This window comes from Octopus bimaculoides, chromosome 3 (assembly GCF_046866305.1).
Source record: "Octopus bimaculoides isolate indiv1 chromosome 3, ASM4686630v1, whole genome shotgun sequence".
Classification (NCBI taxonomy): Eukaryota; Metazoa; Mollusca; class Cephalopoda; order Octopoda; family Octopodidae; genus Octopus; species Octopus bimaculoides.
This window is the reverse complement of record NC_142930.1, coordinates 124,707,518-124,726,475: the sequence shown is the minus strand read 5'-3', so window position 1 is coordinate 124,726,475 and position 18,958 is coordinate 124,707,518. Positions and strand designations below refer to the sequence as shown.

Genomic DNA, 18,958 nt, shown 5'->3' with positions numbered 1-18,958 from the left:
TCTCAGTCAAACCGTCCAACCCATGCCAGCATGGAAAGCAGGCGTTAACCGACGACGATGACAGTGATGATGATATATATATATATACACACACACATACAGTTTGCCTTCTTACTCACCATTCCCTCGGCTCAAGATCATTGTCTACTCTCTGTTCTGCTTTCCCTCAGTTACAGAGGTCACTTACGAGCTTTAGCCTTTATGAGACAATCATCATAAGTGTTGGTGTAATCGAAAAAGTACCCAATACATTCTGAGTTCATTACACGGTAGCACATTGTGTCCTCGAGCAAGACACTTTATTTCATATTGCTCCAGTCTACTCAGCTGGCAAATATGAGTAGTGCCTATATTTCAGAGGGCCAGCCTTGTCACATTATGTCATGCTGAATCTCCCTGACACTACATTAAAGGTATGCATGTCTGTACAGTGCTCAGCCACTTTCATGTTAATTTCACAAGCAGGCTGTTCTATTGATCAGATCAACTGGAACACTCACCGTAACTGACAAAGTGCCAGTTATCCTTCCATACGTACATAGTTATATATATGCATATATATATTATCCATGCTTTCTACTAACACTTTGTTTTGTTGAATTTACTGGAAAAGTGTTTTTGTTAGAATATGAAATTAATGTTGTTCTTCTATTTGTTCCAGTTGGTCAACAAAGCCAAAACACAGACTGATTCCATGAATGAGAACATAGATGAGATGCGTTCCATTATGCTGCAACAAAAAACAGAAACACTGAAGCCAAAGGTTAGACAATACTTTTAATGTTAGTCAGAATCTTGAATCTGTGTTGAAGTTGTAACAGAATTAATGCCTTCAGATTCTACATAGAAGTGATATCTTGGGGTTATAGACACAGGTGGTGTCTTGGGGTTACACGCAGGTGTTTTGGGGTTAAATACACAGGTGATATCTCCGGGTTATAGACACAGGCAGTGTCTTGGGACTGCACAAATGGGTGAATTGAGGTTAAGCATGCAGCTGGTGTCTTGGGAGGGTATCCTCAGCTGATGTCTTGGGTATTGACAGGTGATATTTTGTGACTGTACACTCATCTTGAAATGGTACACCCTGATGCTTAAGGCAAGACTAATACCTCCGATTTCAGACAGCAACATCTCAGAAATTCATTAAAATGTGGATATTTTCCTTTTGTAGTTGGGCATTGTTGCAAAATCAACCATTTTCAGTGATTTTGTGTTTTTCTCAAAATAATATTTCTGACTATGAGTAGCAATCTTTAGGTCATGATATCTCCGAGAATAATTGATGTTATAGGCTGAAATTTTGCATGTGTATTACTTTGATACTTGCCTAGATACTGTTCTAGTGTAATTAGATACACTTCATTTGTTCATCTTCCAGAGACACTTGAATTGAATGCTACTATCCAGGGGTTAAAAACGCTTGGAACTGCTGCATATGGCTACAAGCGACCCCACAATGAAATCTAGGCCAACTTCATCAATGTTTTTGATTCAGCATCTAGTCTGTACCCCAATCTGTTGGCATTCCAAGTTAGAGCGTATTAGCTTTGATAGTTTGGTAGAAAAATTGATCTAAAATAAGCCTTGTTGGTCATTTTGAATTTATAATTAGGTCATGAATAGATAATGTGGAAATTTGAATATTATGTTTTTTCATGGAACTAACATTATTCTTGATATATGCCATATTTGGTTTGCCTGGGTTTTATTCCCGCTGAGTGAGAGCATCTTCAATTTAGGCGTGTTTTCCTATGTCTTAGGTGTTAGTCTTGCCTTAGGGCTATACTTGGGTAGTTGTCTCAGATGTGTACAACCAGCTCACATCTTGAGTATTATTTTAGGAACGAACAGTTAGCTCCTAAGGTGTGTACTGCTAATTCAAAACTTAGAACACTTGGGTGGTATCTCACTGCAGTACTTCAACCAGATGTCACCATACACACAGAAAATTCAGACTTGTAACAAGTGAAGTGAGAGCTAAAATCTAAAAGAATTTAAGAATTTGCAGTATTTGAATGTTACCATTATCAGTGATTCAAAGACTCTTTGTATTTCTGCCAGGTTGTATCTCCTCCAGTAAAGACAACCCATACCTCTGATAAAGAAATCGAGGAAGTTGAGAATATGATGAATGGCATCTTACAGTCGTGACAAAGTAAGGTTACCTTTTTTTTTTTTTATCCGTTCCATTTGATCTAAATTCTTCTCTGCCTTTCAAGTAGAAAGTGCTCCAAATTTTAAATGAATTAATTATAATGGACATTATAACATTCAGTTCAAGACAGAAAATGAATTGTAACAGGTCCACTATGTCCTGCATTGATGTTTATATCATCTGAGGAAATGCTCCAAATAAGTAAATAAGAGTGAAAGGCAGATTGTTTGATTCCTGTGTGCAAGCAGCTACGCTGCGTGGTAGTGAAACATGGGCTGTGACCACCAAAGACATGCATAGACTTGAAAGAAATGAAGCCAGTATGCTTTGCTATATATGCTATGTCAGTGTGCATGTTCGAGTGTAAGCATCTTGAGAGAAAAGTTAGGCATAAGAGGCATCAGATGTGGTGTGTAAGAGAGACGACTGCACTGGTATGGTCATGTGATGCATATGGATGAGGGCAGCTGTGTAAAGAAGTGCCGGTCTTTAACTGAAGGGAACCTGTGGTAGAGGTAGACCCAGGAAGACATGGAATGAGGTGGTGAAGCATGATCTTCAAACTTAAAGCCTCACAGAGTCAATGACTAGTGACCGAGAGACATTTGGCGATGTGCTGTGCTTGAGAGGACCCATCAAGCCAAGTGCACCCGTGCTGGTGGCATGCAAAGAGCATCTTTTGAATGTTGGGCTTCATGGAGGTAAAGTTCCTTTCAAATGTTGGGCCTCATGGAGGCAATGACCGAGACCTGTGTGGTTAAGAAGTTTCCTTCCCAAACACATGGTTTGGGGTTCAGTTCCACTGTGTGACTGTTTGGACAAGTGTTTTCTACTCTGGTCTGAGGACATCCAATGCCTTGTGAGTGAATTTGGTGGATGGAAAGTTGTATGTCGTATGTTTGTATAAGTTTGTGTGTCTCCTTTATCATCTGCTAATTTTCAACAAATTCACCTTTCACATCAGTTGTGACTTTTGTTTGCAGTCGTCTGTGAAAATATGTGCAGACTAAAGGGGAATGTTCGATTGTTTGGAAACAGGTGAAGATTTGCAACAGGAAGAATGTCCAGCCATAGAAAATCTGCCTTAACGAATCCTGTCTAACCCATGCAAGCATGGAAAAGTGGGCATTAATAACAATGAGATGTCTTTTTTACATAAAGAAAGGGCATACTTACCTACTGGTACATAGCAGAATAATTGACAAGGTCATTAGAACTTAAACAAGAGAGAGAGAGATCTAACTCAATATTGCTGTGTATTGTCTTGTTTTCTGTTGTTTCTGCCAACTTCATTTCTCTGCTTTGAAATATTGTAGTCCATGTTTTCATATTTCTGTTGAAATCCACTGCCTCAGTTACAGTTAATTTCGAAAATAATTAAGAATTTAGTAAAAATAACTTTCATTATTAAACTGGTGTTTAGAACATAAATTGATGTGGAATTTTGAAAAAAGGTTTTAATTTAGATCACTTCAACTTCTTGTTGCCATATTTCTGTTGAAACCTGCTGCCTTTGTTTCAAATAATTTTCAAAATAATGGAGTGTTTATTGAATTAACTTTGTAAATTGTTTGATGTTTGGAATGTAAGTTAACTTAAAATTCTGATGAAAAACTTCAACCTCAGTCATTTTAAAAACTGGAAGTTTATATCATAAAGCCATAGTAGTCTCAAGTAGGTTGGTATGAAAAGGGTTAAACAATAGCCCTTTATTCTTTCCATATCTCAAGAAAATATTAAAAAATGATATATCTTCTTCAGCATAGAAGCATCAGATAGTTTCTTTTTTGAAAGATTGAGGAAAACAATTTAAAACAATATTTCATATTTTCTGCAATTTTCAGTTTTATTTTTACTGTGAGAAGTATTGTACGAAGTATCACCACACCCTACTTAAATAAAGTCACATTTGCAGTTCTTCTGTTCTCTTGGTGATGCCACAAATTATTCCTTTATCAATTCTGTTCTATTTTGACTTCACAGCAATTTTTATTTAAGCATTTGGTCCAACATCTGTTGTGTAGATTGTCTGTAAACGCAAGTTTTATATAAATATATGACACACAAGGGAATTATGACAACTATCTGAGTTTAGTTATCAGTATGATGTTAGCTAGCTCTGGCTATGTTTCCTAACATAAGTAATAAAATGGAGGTGTGTGTGTGTGTGAGTACACAGTAAAATGAAGTACATATTGTGGTTTTAAAAAGAAGGACCTTAGATCAAAAATAAGATTGAGATTCTAAGTCAGGGACTTTGGGACCATAGAAATATTTCAGCTCTTAAGTAAAGGGTTTTAAGTTATCACAGGGCTTTTGATATCATACACAGGATTGAGGTTTTGAGTGTGGGCTTTTGAGACAGCTGATTGGATGTAAGTTTTAAGTGAAGGGCCTTGAGGCAACAGAGAGGATTGTGGTTGTGAATGAGAGGCTTTATGACTATAAAAAGAATCGAGGTTGTAAATGAGAGCCTTTGAGACAACTGAAATTATTGAGATTTTAAGAGAAGATTGAGGTTTCATGTGAGGGCTTTTGAGATAATAAAGAGGATTATTGATATTTTAAGTGAGATATTTTGAGGTCTGAGAGACTAAACTTTATCTTTTTTTAATTTATTTCCAATCTAGTCTGCACTATATCTTCATTAACCTTCCAATTAATACATCACAGAGTTAGTTGTTAGATCATCTGAATGCAATGCCTTCCACACGCAACTCAAATCCCATCAAGATTAGCTTCATCTTTCATCTTTCCAGAGTCAATAATTAAATCCCCAGTGTTGGGCAGTGGACTGAGGAATCATTAGAGCATATCACTGCTCTGGCATCTCAACCTTCTTTCTGACTACTCCTCCCCTTATAGTGCAGGATAGTCATGTATCTCCTCTATAGCAAGACTCCTGTGTTTGTCCCTCTATCATACACTAGATCAGTGGTTCTCAACTCTTTTTTTGCCTATGGACCCCTTTCATTCCTATTCTACTCAAATGACCCCCATAACCATTTGATGCTTAAAAAAAACTCCTATTATATTTTTTTAATTAAATATCATTAGGAATTGTATAAAAGAAGTATGACCAATTTATTGTACGTAGACTTTAACAACAAAATCTTATGTGACCCCTGGGTTGAAAACCACTGATTGAATCTCAACACTTGACATTGCAAATGTAAACAAACACTCACTGATAGCCATGGTTGTGTGGTTAAGAAGTTTGTTTCCCAACCATAAAGTTTTGGGTTCAGTCTCGCTCCATGACCCCAGAGCTGACTAAAGCCTTGTGAGCAAATTTGGTAGACGGAAACTCAATGAAAGCCAGTCATGTATGTATGTATGTATGTGTGTGTATTCCGTATTCCCGAGCGTCATACTAATACATCCTTTTGTTATTTACACCACCTGTCCTCGTCTGTTGTTGTTTTTTCGTATATTCTCCCATATATATATATATATATATTTGTGTGTGTGTGTTTGTGCCCCCCTCCCCCATTGCTTAACAACTGGTGCTGGTTTGTTTATGACATTGTGACATAGGAAAAGTACCAGCCCCCCCCCCCCCCCCCCCAAAAAAAAAAAACGGACTAAAATCCTTCAAGGTACTGTCTCAGCATGGCTGCAGTTCAATGACTGAAACATGTGCATGGTACAGTTTATATTATATATATATATATATATATATATATATATATATATATATATAGATGCATGCCAGCATGGAAGGTGGACGTTAAACGACGATGATTATACACACACACACGCATACATATATACATGCAGTGGGCCTCTTTCAGTTTGATCATCATCATCATCATCATTAAGCATCTGTCTTCCATAAATCCACTCACAAGGCCTTGATTGGCCTGTGGCTGTAGTAAAAGACACTTGCTCAAGGTGCTGTATAATGGAACTGAACCTGAAGCTACATGGCTGGGAAGCAAACTTGACCATACAGCCATGGCTGGTTTTGAGATTGTAGTTGTGGCTGATGCCAGTGTCATGTAACTGGTCCATTAAAAGCACCCTCCAAACGTTGGGCGATATGTTGTACTTGTGAAGACCTGACAAGCTGAGTGAAATCATAGTCATGACTGATGCCAGTGCCGTCTGATTGACACCTGTGTTGGTGGCACTTAAAAAGTACCATTTGCATGCTGGGCCTCATGGAAGCAGTGACAGGTGACCAAGGACTTTGGCAATATATCATGCTTGTGTAGCCCTTCAAGCCAAGTGAGACCATAGTCATGGTCGATGCTGGTGTCAAGTCAATGGCACCTGTGCCAGTGGCACGTAAAAACTCTATAACACTCTCAGAATGGTTGGCGTTAGAAAGGGCATCTAGTTGTAGAAACCTTGCCAGATCAAATCAAAGCAGCTCCCTGGAATACCAGTTTTCAGTCAAACCGTCCAACCCATGCCAACATGGAAAGCAGATGCTAAACAGATATGATATGTATAAAACTGTTGTTGAGGTATAAGAACTAAATACATTCTCCTTTAGAATACATTTTAACTCTTTAGCATTCAGTTTACTCTCTCAATTGTAATACTTATATTGTTTTGAATTAATCATGAATTATTGTGTAGCATCAAGGTTTTGATGATTTGTTTATTTTGTGCCATGCAAAAAGTACTGGTAATGGTGCCACATAAAGAGACCCCAGTACACTCTGTAAAGTGATTGGCATTAGGAAGGGCATCCAGCTGTACAAAGCATGCCGAAACAGGCTATGAAACCTGGTGGGGCTCCTGTCAAACCATCCAACCCATACCACCATAATGGGATTGGAGAACATAACATAGGTTTGCTATTTGAGCTGGAAGGGTTAGTTGAAATGTTAAAGGATTAAGGTAAACAGGCGTAGGAGTGGCTATGTGGTAAGTAGCTTGCTTATGAACCACATGGTTCCGGGTTCAGTCCCACTGCGTGGCACCTTGGGCAAGTGTCTTCCACTGTAGCCTCGGGCCGACCAAAGCCTTGTGAGTGGATTTGGTAGACGGAAACTGAAAGAAGCCCGTCGTATATATGTGTGTGTGTGTGTGTGTGTTTGTCTCCCCACCATCGCTTGACAACCGACGCTGGTGTGATTACGTCCCCGTAACTTAGCGGTTCAGCATAAAGAGGCCAATAGAATAAGTACTAGGCTTACAAAGAATAAGTCCTGGGGTCGATTTGCTTGAATAAAGGCGGTGCTCCTGCATGGCCACAGTCAAATGACTGAAACAAGTAAAAGAGTAAAACAGTGATTGCAGTGGTTCATCAAGAGAAAGTTGTTTCGTATTCACCACACGCAAACACACAGAGCAAACAAGGTAACAATCTCTTTTGACCTCATTTTGTTAGTTTTAAGGGGTTAACAGTATTTGTGGAGTGCCCAACCTGGATTGTCATCATAATCTGTAAAATACACAACCTGTGTAAGCAAAGTTAATTGCTATAAATGTCCGACTTCATCCCGACTTACTCTCATTGGTACCAGGTCGAGAATTTGGAATTACCAAACTGTTTTTAGAATAAATAATTAAACAAATGACTTGTGCACACATAAACACCTTTTTACACTTTAAATAAACATTCAGCCTCTTGTTGGGTTTGCTTTCTTGCTACAGTCCATGGTGTTTTGTATATATTTTTTTGTACATAATGCTGAATGTTATTTTGTTTTACTTACTGAATGAATATGTGTGCTTGCATGCATCTGTGAGTGCCTGTATGGGTGTGTATGTTGAGTTTAGAAACAGACGGAAAAGTACTCAATATAAAAGTAAAGTATAGCTATTGTGGTGATTATATTGTTCTGTGTTAATCCTGATTATGTTCCCCCACTTGCTGTCTCTCTCACTATGTGTGTGTGTGTGTGTGTGTGTGTGTGTGTATGCATACACACATGATGATAGCTTAACTGGTTGAAACTTTGAAGTCACTGTCAATAATATTCTTTGGTTAAGAATAAATTTCTACTCTACGAAAGTATAGGACAACCCCTCAGATTAATGTGAAATTGTTTTTATAACTAAGCATAAAGACAAACATTCACACACACACAAATATTTATAGATACATAGAAACACACCAGTCACACCAATGGTGGTATTCCAGCATGGTCCACACTCTTTTACTGAAACAAGTAAAAGTAGTACACATACACACACATGTTAAACTGCAAGCTATGGTGAGATGCTGTGCTGGAGGACACATCCTTGCAGTCAATGCGGGCAGAGAAAAACAGATGTGAAAATGGTTTTATATATATATATATATATATATATATATATATGTATATGGATCTTTCTACTTCTTTGAGTCATTACATTGCGGACATGCTGGGGCACCACCTTGTCATTTTAGTCAAGTGAATCGTCCCCAATAATAATTTTTTTTTTTAAGCCTGCTACTTATTCTATCATTCTGTTTTGCTGAACTGCTCAGTTACTGCAACACTGCTTGTTAAAGAGTAGTGGGGAATAAACACTGACAATAATGTGTGTGTGTGTATAGAACTACGTATAATATTTATATACAAACTAGAAGGCTTTGTAAGTTAGAGAGATAAAGCAACCATGGAAGTCTATTGTTTATATATAAATGTTGCTTTAAATTGGAGTCTATATATTATTATATAGTTATTATTGTATTATATATATATATATAGTTGAATTTACAGGTAGAAGATAGATGTATAAACAACAAGCAGGTGTATTAGTTTGATGCTCGAGAAGATGAGAAAGTCTTTTAGGTTTCGAGCCTATGCTCTTCAACAGAAAGGAACACAAGGAAATAAACAGAGAGAATAACTATATATATATATATATATATATATATATATATATATATATAATTACAATTTCCATTTTTGATTTCGATTTGATATATTTTATATATATATATATATATATATATATATATATATATTTAAAATCAAAATCACAATCTCAATCAAATCGAAATCAAAAATGGAAATTGTAGTTGTGGCAATAAGCACCGTTCATGCGTGAGTTGTTGCCAGTGCTGCCTGACTGACTCCCTGTGTTTTGATAAATTGAATTTGAATGAAATTAAAAGTGACTGGACAAATGCTTTTATGGTCTCTAAAACTCCAAAAACATCAAGGATATTTTTCAGTACCAAACATGAAAGGAAATGGGCTTGTCCCATTCAGCTTGCAGAGGTGCCTTAGTGTGAAGGGAGTGGATAGGATTTGTTTAAGCCAAGTGAATAATAGTTTAGCTGAACTGTAACATTTTTCCATTTTGTGCAGTGAGGGGAAAAACATTTTGCTGGGTTAAGGTAGACGTGAATGGGAGGGTGGCTAGGTAATTGGTAGGGAGTCAGCGATGCCTGCCGAAGGGAGTTGGTAGTTATTTAGTGTGGATGAATGTGTTTAAAGGAATGTAAAGTAGGGGCTATTGAGATGCGGAAGACATGTGTGTAACTTGAGGATGGTAGCTGTTGTGATTGCTACACATTCAACAGCTGGAATAATTCAATGTGCTGAATAATGTTACAGCTGCTCGTTGTTGTTTTAGAGATTTGTTTCCCTCTATTATAAAATAATTTTACTCTTACTACGGTTTAATTGCTATTAATTGCAATGATAAAAGAAAAAAATATCTTTAAAGAAAACCTGATACTGTATTGGTGTGTCTGTGCATAAAGACCCTATTGTGTCCAACAGATTTGTCAGTGTTAGCATAGAAAGCTGAACAAGAACCACCTGTTAGCGAGGAGAATGAGCTGTGGGTCTGAAGAAAGGCCCCAGTACGGTTGCTTCATTTGTTTATCTTCTATTCTTTTATGTTTCAGTCATTAGACTGAGGCCATGCTGACTCAGTGCTTTGAAAAAGTTTTAGTCAAACAAATCGACCCTAGAACTTATTTGTTTTTTAAAGCCTGGTACTTACTCTATTGATCTTTTTTGCCCAACTGCTAAGTTATGGAGATGTAAACATACCAACACTGGTTGTCAAGCAGTGATGAATGACAAACACAAAGTTACACACACAAATATACAGGATGGGCTTCTTTGAGTTTCTGCCTACCAAATCCATTTCCAAGGTTTTGGTTGGCCCAAGGCTGTAGTAGAAGACACTTGCTCAAGTTACCACACTATCGAACTGAACCCAGAACTGGTTATTTATCTTGTGTAGAGTGGGAAACTCTCAACAGATTAAGATCACTAAATAGGAATAGATGGATCAGGAGTCGAGCTTGGGGCTATTGAGGAGCATAATACAGAAGCAAGATGAGATGTTGACCCATTACAAACCTTTCTAACCCATGTCTATGATGGCACCTCTGTGATCATTTGATTGTGTTAGAAAGGAGTGGTAGTGCTAAATTGCCTTCAAACATTATTGTTTAGAAAAGAAGGGCACATTGGATAATGGAGTCTTAGATACACTGTGTCTGGGAAAAAATGAAATGGGAAGGTCATTCATGGAATATAATTGATTACAGCATGATCAAAAATGACCTGGGGCTAAATAATCTATACAACATATCTTAGCAAACAACACTAGTAATGATGATGATCAAAGACGGTCCAGCCATGACCATGCCATCAATTTTAAAGCTAGAACATTTAAAACTCCATTTATGTAATGTGTTGGCCATCCAAAATAGAACATAATCATCGTCTGTTTTCCATGCTGACATGGTGATGGCGATGATGGTGAGTCTAGGGGTGATGGAGGAAGGGTTAAAGTTGTGAAATTATATAATAATCAACAGAGTTTATATAATTACATGCATAATTTAAAGGGGAACTGACATGTGACTTCTGTAAGGCAACATCAACAAATGTAATTAGCTCACTCCGTTTTAAAAAGAAATATAATTTAACACTTTTATTATTTGAAATACTTGCTTCTAATAGGGGCCACATTGTCTCCTTCTTTTCAAGCTTTAAGCTAAATTGGGGACAGAAAATAAAAGACGAACAAAAGACGGCTAAGTTTTTTTGACTAAAACTGATAATTTCTGATAATAAATAGTTTCTAATTGGTTGTCTGCTTTTTGTGGACATTTTGAGTGGTGAGAGAGAGAGGTTGATACCTCTTGTGTTCAGTGTTAAATCTTTGTTCTAGGAGGGGCAGTTGTTCTGTCATGTGTATGTGTGTGTGGTGTATTGTTCGCTAATATCTGATAACAGGTGCAAGCAAGACTGTTGTGGTTAAGAAACTTGCTTCCTAACCATGTAGTCTTGGGTTCAGTCTCACTGAGTGGAATCTTGGGCAAGTGTTTTCTACTTTCTATTCTAGGGTTGATCAAAACCTTGTGAGTGGATTTTGTAGTTGGAAACTGGAAGATGCCTGTAGGTGTGATCATCAGCTTGATGGGTCTTCTTCTCAAGCACAACACAATGCCAAATGTATCATTGTTTCAATTCCATTAATATAAACTGAATCTGTTAAATTGCAGGTGCTTTTAAATGCGATGTATATCTGAGGGGTGCTGTTTGGGTTGTGTAGACGGTTAGGCAAATTAAAGAGCTGGGTTTAATAAATATCTAGTTTGTTTAATTGTAAGTAGTCCATTGCACAACATAAAAACATTACTTGATTTTTTTTTTCTTTTTTATTTTTCAGATGTTGATTTAGCAGAGCAGTTTGCTAGTTAACCTGTCACCTTCTTATATATACTATACAATGTATGTATAAACGGAGTTACCTTTATTCCAAGCAATACATGACTACAAAAAAAATCACTGTATCTATGGTACAGACATTATTATTATTCTCATTATTTTCTGATTGATTTGCATTTTTATTCTCCAACTGGGTCTCAACTAGAGACCTCAGGCACATGTACATTAGATGGAGATAAACTTCCTATGTTGAATTCCTTGGAATCTGGTTAAAAAAATTTGTCAGTATCCTTTTAGATCATTCCCAAGGCACCTGCAACAAAGGGGACAGTTTTGGTTTTTAATCACCACATCCTAAATATCTCAGTCTCGTGCATGTATTGACCAACTTGATCATGCTTGGTTTTATATTCTGTAAGGGCAAGAACTGAGCAACTGGCAACAATGTGGTCAATGCTCTCAAGTTTGTCAGTGCAGAATCTACACTTTGTGTCTACCCCATTATGAGTGACATTAGCTTAACAGTTCCGGGTAGGGAGACTGGTCTTGTGCCACTTGGATAAGTCCTATTTCGGCTTTCAAACCAGTGCTCTGCAGCCACTGATGGAGATGCCAAACAGGAAAGCTTGTAGGAAATGGTAAGATTCTGGCAAGACAAGCCATTCTATGAGCAATACCCCAAATGAGTTGGGGAATGATGAGGACGATGATTTCTCAGCTCATTTAGGGCATTGCTCATGTAATGGTTTTTCTTGCCACAGTCTAGTTTTTGTCTTGCTTTTTTTGTTGTCTTAGTGGGTTGTGTGACCTCATCATCATCATCATCATCATCATAATCAAGGAAGTTACACTCTTGTCTGTATTTATATGCTTCCTTGGACATCTGATTTTGGGTGGTGCATCCTGTTTAGTGTCAGTAGCTTCCTGGTCTTTCTGTCCAAATTCTGAGTTTCATTCATATTCCGATTCATGACATTAAGGCTATACTGGACAACTGCTACCACCAGGAAGTTTATTGTTGCAATTCTATTCTTGGAATTCAACTCAGTATTCAGGACCATTCTGATATGTCTATAATATTCTTTCCTGATCTCTCGCATTGACCTTGTTGAATCCCTTTCCCTTCATTTACCTCCAAGATACTTATAGAAGCTTCCTCGATCCATTATGAAGTTAGGTAACAGTATTATTAGCTATCAGGTTACCGCATTTGAATGTAACTTTTGCACACTTGTCAAGGCCAAATTTCATATTGATGTCATTAATGAATTTTTTCAGTTAACAGTAGCCCTTTCAGCACCTTGTCATCTCTTGCATAGAATTTCAGATCATCAGTGTAGAGTAAGTGTAAGATGATCTTGTCAAACATTTCGTACCTGTCATTTGTTCCATTCATTTTGTGGGACAAGGGAATGAAGACAAGCAAAGAGAGTGGCTATTCCACAATCTATTTTGATTTTCTCTGACCCATGCAAGATTTTCTCATGGTTCGGAAACAATTGTGTGGCACAGTTCCTTACTGTGTTGTAGAAAACTTTTTATGAAAAGCGAGATCTCGTATTTATTTGGTGCCTTTAAGATCCAGCTATGTGGGACACTGTTTTGAGCGAGGATGCATCCATGACGTCCTGTTTCGGATAGGTGAGGGATTCCTCACCTATCAGTGCAGTTTTCATCAAACCAGTCTTTGTGTTTCCTGGAGATTGGCCCAAGGCACTCCATAGCTGTGTTGTACACGATCTCGCGGATTGCTTCCCATGCTGCTTCCACGTCTTGACTGCCTATCGCAATAGGTTCAAGGTGTTCTGCCAGAGTTTCAGAGAAAGATTTCTGGACAGTTTCTGTTTTCAGCTTGTTGACATTCGGTCGTTTTGGTGTTTTCTTTCCTTGGGGTCTTCTCTTTGGTTGGATATGCAGATTGAGCTTAGCAACTATGAGGCAGTGGTCTGTCCAGCACTCAGCTCCACACATGGCCCTAGTGATACATATGTCCCGCCTGTCCCTTTTCCTGATGATGACATAGTCAATTAGATGCCAGTGTTTTGAGCGATGATGCATCCATGACGTCCTGTTTCGGATAAGGAGGCGAAACACTTGGTCGGCAATGTTGACCGATATCTCCTCGATATGGTGCTGTACAGTGTTGTTAGAGACAGAAACACTCTCCAACTTTGCCACCACCTCCTCTTCAATCATATGCCTAACCAAGATCTTTGCCGCTGGCATGACGAGAGACTCTGCAATGGTATGCGCCTTCATGTTTTTGGCCACCAGGAGAGCAACTTCATAGGATGGTTTCACAATTCCTGCCCTCTTCTGGTAGATCTGGCCACTGATCACTACACTGAGCGAATAAAAGGTAACCAATGGTATGCCAGTAATCGAAAAGTACTGATTACTGGTTGGTTGAGTTGGAAAGCATTAATCACATGTTGACCGAATATTGGAAACGGCACAAACTAAAAATTGCATATTACCCTGAAAGTGCTCGCGTACCACTTGGAAAGCCCTTATGTACCACTAGTGGTACGTGTACCACAGGCTGGGAATCACTGTTTTAGGGAGTAGGTATGTTATTCCCAATGTGAACCAGTTTGGAGTCTTTTGCAGGGTTTCTGATGATATTAGAGAAACCTTCCTTTAATTGGCAGTGTGATGATGATAAGAGATTATCAAGCCAGAAGATTGAGATTTTATCATGTCCAGGAGACTTCTACTTATGAGCTTTAGATAGAGCTTGAGTTCATGTATTGTCATATCATTCAATCCCCGGAGATCCAATCGTGGATGTATGGGAGCAGTTGATTGTGTTTGCTGGCCACCGGGGTGTTTAAGGGTGGCCAGCCTTGCGGTTTCCTGGGGCCGATGATGAACAGCTCTTGAAGCTTTTGCTCCGAACTTTGTGTGGTAAAAATACAAATTGTCCCATGTAACCTCATCATGTCTCGGAGTCGACTTTATGGTGTTGATCGTAACACTGCTAAACAAAAAAAAAATGTTCACCAGCTGCTTTCGTTAACTCCTGTAGGTTCTTGACCTTGGTGTGAGTTACGAGGGACTGGTTCTGGGCTGGTAATTTACGGTGGAATATCTCTTTAAATAAAAAAAAAAAACAAGGTGACTCACCAGGAGGCAGTAATGCCAGCATCCTATCTATTCAAAAGGTTTGGAATCGCCTAACCCATCAGTATACAATATCTTGGGGCCTTGCTTCCTGATCGCTAAGCCGGAATGTTTCTATGAGTCTTTTATATAGTCTCACATTTGCGAATAACTGATGATTTACTTAGGATGTCTAGCACCCTTATTACTGTGTCCTGGTCCAGGGCTACTATTACGTCGGAATGTCTTTTGGGATTGAAGAAAATTCACCTCAACCCTACATTAAGCTTGGTTTGGCCATAATTGTTGGAACTTAAAGCATGATGGTATTCACGTTCACCACTTTTAACTTTTGGCAACTGTACATAAAAATAGCCACAAACAAGAATATAATCCACCATTGGAGCCCAAGTCTCATTTGCCATCTGACCGGAAGTTTCTTTTCTGGCAACCAGATTGATAACTAGTTTGCACTAAAGGCCCTCGTCTACAGTTTGTCTCTTAGGAGTTCATGGGCAGTGCCCTACACCTGATGCTTGAATGTATTAAGCAAAATCAGCTTTGAATTCATGATGACCTCGGTTATTTGGTCTGGTGATGCATTTGACAATATTTTAACCATGTGCTGTCCAACTCTACCACTTTTCATTTGATTATATTTCTAGTTTACTGTATTTGATGGCATATAAGGCACACATGGTAGAGGGTTAAAAAATGCACTGAAATGTTATATTCCTGAATATATATCACTGAAATTAAGGTGCGTCTAATATATCTGAGGATATTTCATTCCATCAAATATGATATTCTTGACAGTCAATAATGAAAGTATTTAAAAAAAACGGAAGTAGTCCATAATGGAATTATTTATGTCTTCTATTATATCCTTTCGTAGTTAAGATTATTGACTGTAAATTGATAGGATACATATTCGGATTACATTCTGGAAATTTATTGGTCACTGATCTGGTCAGATGACATTACTAAGAGTAAAACAAAAAAAACCAGCAATGCTAATAAGAATAACTCTTCTTAATTTGAGTATAAGACAAGCAATTTTGAGGAGGCAGAAGCCGATTGCATTGGTCCCAGTACTCAGCTGGTATTTATTTTATTGATCCCATTGTAATTATTCTTATACAAAAAGACCTCATCACTATCAACAAAGCCATTATTGCTTCATAAGCCTTTGTTGCTATGGTAACTGTTTGGTCCTGGATCAAATATATGTTGTCACAAAATGGGATGATATTTACTGGGAAATTTGGTAAAATGTATCCAAAACAGCAGGAATTTCATTATCGTCAGAAAGAAGTCTTTTTCTGTAATTTTATTGTTTTTTTTTTTTTCTTAATCTAATAACCTAAAGGCATCCAGCCATAGAAACCATGCCAAAGCTGATAGTAGAGCTTGGTGCTGTCACCTGATTTTCCAGCTTCTTTCAAACCACCCAACCCATGCTGGCAGCATGGAAAACAGACGTTAAATAATGATGATGTCACATGGATGTAACTCAGTGGTAGGGTGCTTTGCATGTAAAAAGCCTTGGGTTTAATCCCTGACATTTCCATACCATCTAATTTTATGTCCACCCCAGGCCAAGATAGAAGAGGTATTAAATGATGATCAGTTAAGGTTATCAATAAACAAACAAATTGTCATATGAAGAAAATTTTATTAAAAAATATCCATTTTTCTGAAAGTTATGAGGAAATAAAGTCGATGGGGCACACTTGGAATCGCCTAACCCATCCTGGGCCTTTTTCCTGATCGCTAAGCCGGAATGTTTCTATGAGTCTTTTATATAGTCTCACATTTGTGAGTAACTGATGATTTACTTAGGATGTCTAGCACCCTTATTACTGTGTCCTGGTCCAGGGCTACTATTACGTTGGAATACCTTTTGGGATTGAAGAAAATTCACCTCAACCATACATTAAGCTTGGTTTGGCCAGAATTGTTGGAACTTGAAGCATGATGGTATTCACACTTGTCATGATTGTGTGTTCATGTTTTCTTCTATTTCTGGTTCACCACTTTTAACTTTTGGCAACTGTACATAAAAATAGCCACAAACAAGAATGTAATCTGCCATTGGAGCCCAAGTCTCATTTGCCATCTGACCGGAAGTCTCTTTTCTGCCAACCAGATTGATAACTAGTTTGCACTAAAGGCCCTCGTCTACAGTTTGTCTCTTAGGAGTTCATGGGCAGTGCCCTACACCTGATGCTTGAATGTATTAAGCAAAATCAGCTTTGAATTCATGATGACCTCGGTTATTTGGTCTGGTGATGCATTTGACAATATTTTAACCATGTGGTGTCCAACTCCACCACTCTTCATTTGATTATATTTCTAGTTTACTGTATTTGATGGCATATAAGGCACACATGGTAGAGGGTTAAAAAATACAGTAAAATGTTATATTCCTGAATATATATCACTGAAATTAAGGTGCATCTAATATACCTGAGGATATTTCATTCCATCAAATATGATATTCTTGACAGTCAATAATGAAAGTATTTAAAAAATTGGAAGTAGTCCACAATGGAATTATTTATGTTTTCTATTATATCATTTCGTAGTTAAGATTATTGACTGTAAATTGATAGGATACATATTCGGATTACATTCTGGAAATTTATTGGTCACTGATCTGCTCAGATGATTTACTTAGGATGTCTAGCACCCTTATTACTGTGTCCTGGTCCAGGACTACTATTACGTTGGAATGTTTTGTGGGACTGAAGTTAATTCACCTCAACCCTACATTAAGCTTGGTTTGGCCAGAATTGTTGGAACTTATAGCATGATGGTATTCACGTTCACCACTTTTATCTTTTGGCAACTGTACATAAAAATAGCCACAAACAAGACTATAATCCACCATTGAAGCCCAAGTCTCATTTGCCATCTGACCGGAAGTCTCTTTTCTGCCAACCAGATTGATAACTAGTTTGCAATAAAGGCCCTCATCTACAGTTTGTCTCTTAGGAGTTCATGGGCAGTGCCCTACACCTGATGCTCGAATGATTAAGCCAGTTTGAATGTATTAAGCAAAATCAGCTTTGAATTCATGATGACCTCGGTTATTTGGTCTGGTGATGCATTTGACAATATTGAGGCGGTACACTTGTGTAGGAGTGCCTACAAAGTATGTTGAGCTAGTCGGAGGTTTGGCTGTTATTTCTAGCTTGTCGAGAGATTGCTTCAAAGCCTATTTAATGCGTGGGTTGGAAAACCCTGGCAGGTAAAAAGCACCCACTACACTCTCGCAGTGGATGGCATTAGGAAGGGCATCCAGCTGTAGAAACCTTGCCAGATGAGATTGGAGTCTGGTGCAGCTTTTGGCTTTCCAGACCTCAGTTAAACCATCCAACCCATGCCAGCATGGAAAATGGATGTTAAATGATGATGATAATGATGATTTCATTTTCTTTTTTAAATATTGGAAAGCAGTTTGTCATAATTTGGGGATTTTTGGTCTAAAGAGACCAGATTTATAAAAATAAGTGTAAGCATGGGTGTGTAGTAAGATGCTTGCTTCCCAACCACATGGTTACAGGTTCAGCCCCACTGCGTGGTACCTTGGGCAAGTGTCTTCTACTATCGCCTCTGGCTGACCGAAGCCTTGTGAGAGGATTTGGTAGAAGGGAACTGAAAGAAGCCTGTCATATATATATATATATATATATATATATATATGAATGAAAGTAAAGGTTACAAACCTCATTAAGGGATATTGAAATCCTATGAAGGTACTGGTTAGTTACTTATATAAAAATGTTGAACATTACAACTAATATTCAGCTGTAAGGTAACTATATAGACCATGGTTTATATATATTTATTTAAATAAGATAAGAAAATAGACTATTAATAAATTATTTATTAATTTAAAAAATTGATAACATCTCTTACAGCTGTTTCAATTCTAGACCTTCAGAAAATTAATAAAATTAAAAATTACTTGCAAGTTGACTCTTGTCAGAGGTAGTTTAAGATATACAAAATAGGTGTTCAGTTCCCGTATGTTGAGTATAAGGCTGCAATCCATTAACGGTCCTGTTTATATGGCTTTAAACCGTTAACAGTCTTGTTCATACAA

The 18,958-nt window shown here is 37.8% G+C and overlaps 1 long non-coding RNA gene across 4 annotated transcripts in view; it reads left to right on the top strand.

Annotated features, from left to right (window-relative positions):
• LOC149136678 (uncharacterized) overlaps positions 1-18,958 on the top strand; it is a 56,111-nt gene that overhangs the window by 25,870 nt on the left and 11,283 nt on the right. Inside the window, exons 3-5 of one of the 4 annotated variants that reach the window (XR_016241189.1) lie at positions 662-763; positions 2,065-2,158; positions 11,747-11,808. This is a non-coding gene — a long non-coding RNA (uncharacterized LOC149136678). Of the gene's footprint in view, positions 1-661; positions 764-2,044; positions 2,159-11,746; positions 12,851-18,958 lie in introns of those variants that run through there. The other 3 variants (XR_016241188.1, XR_016241191.1, XR_016241190.1) reach the window with 3 other exon arrangements.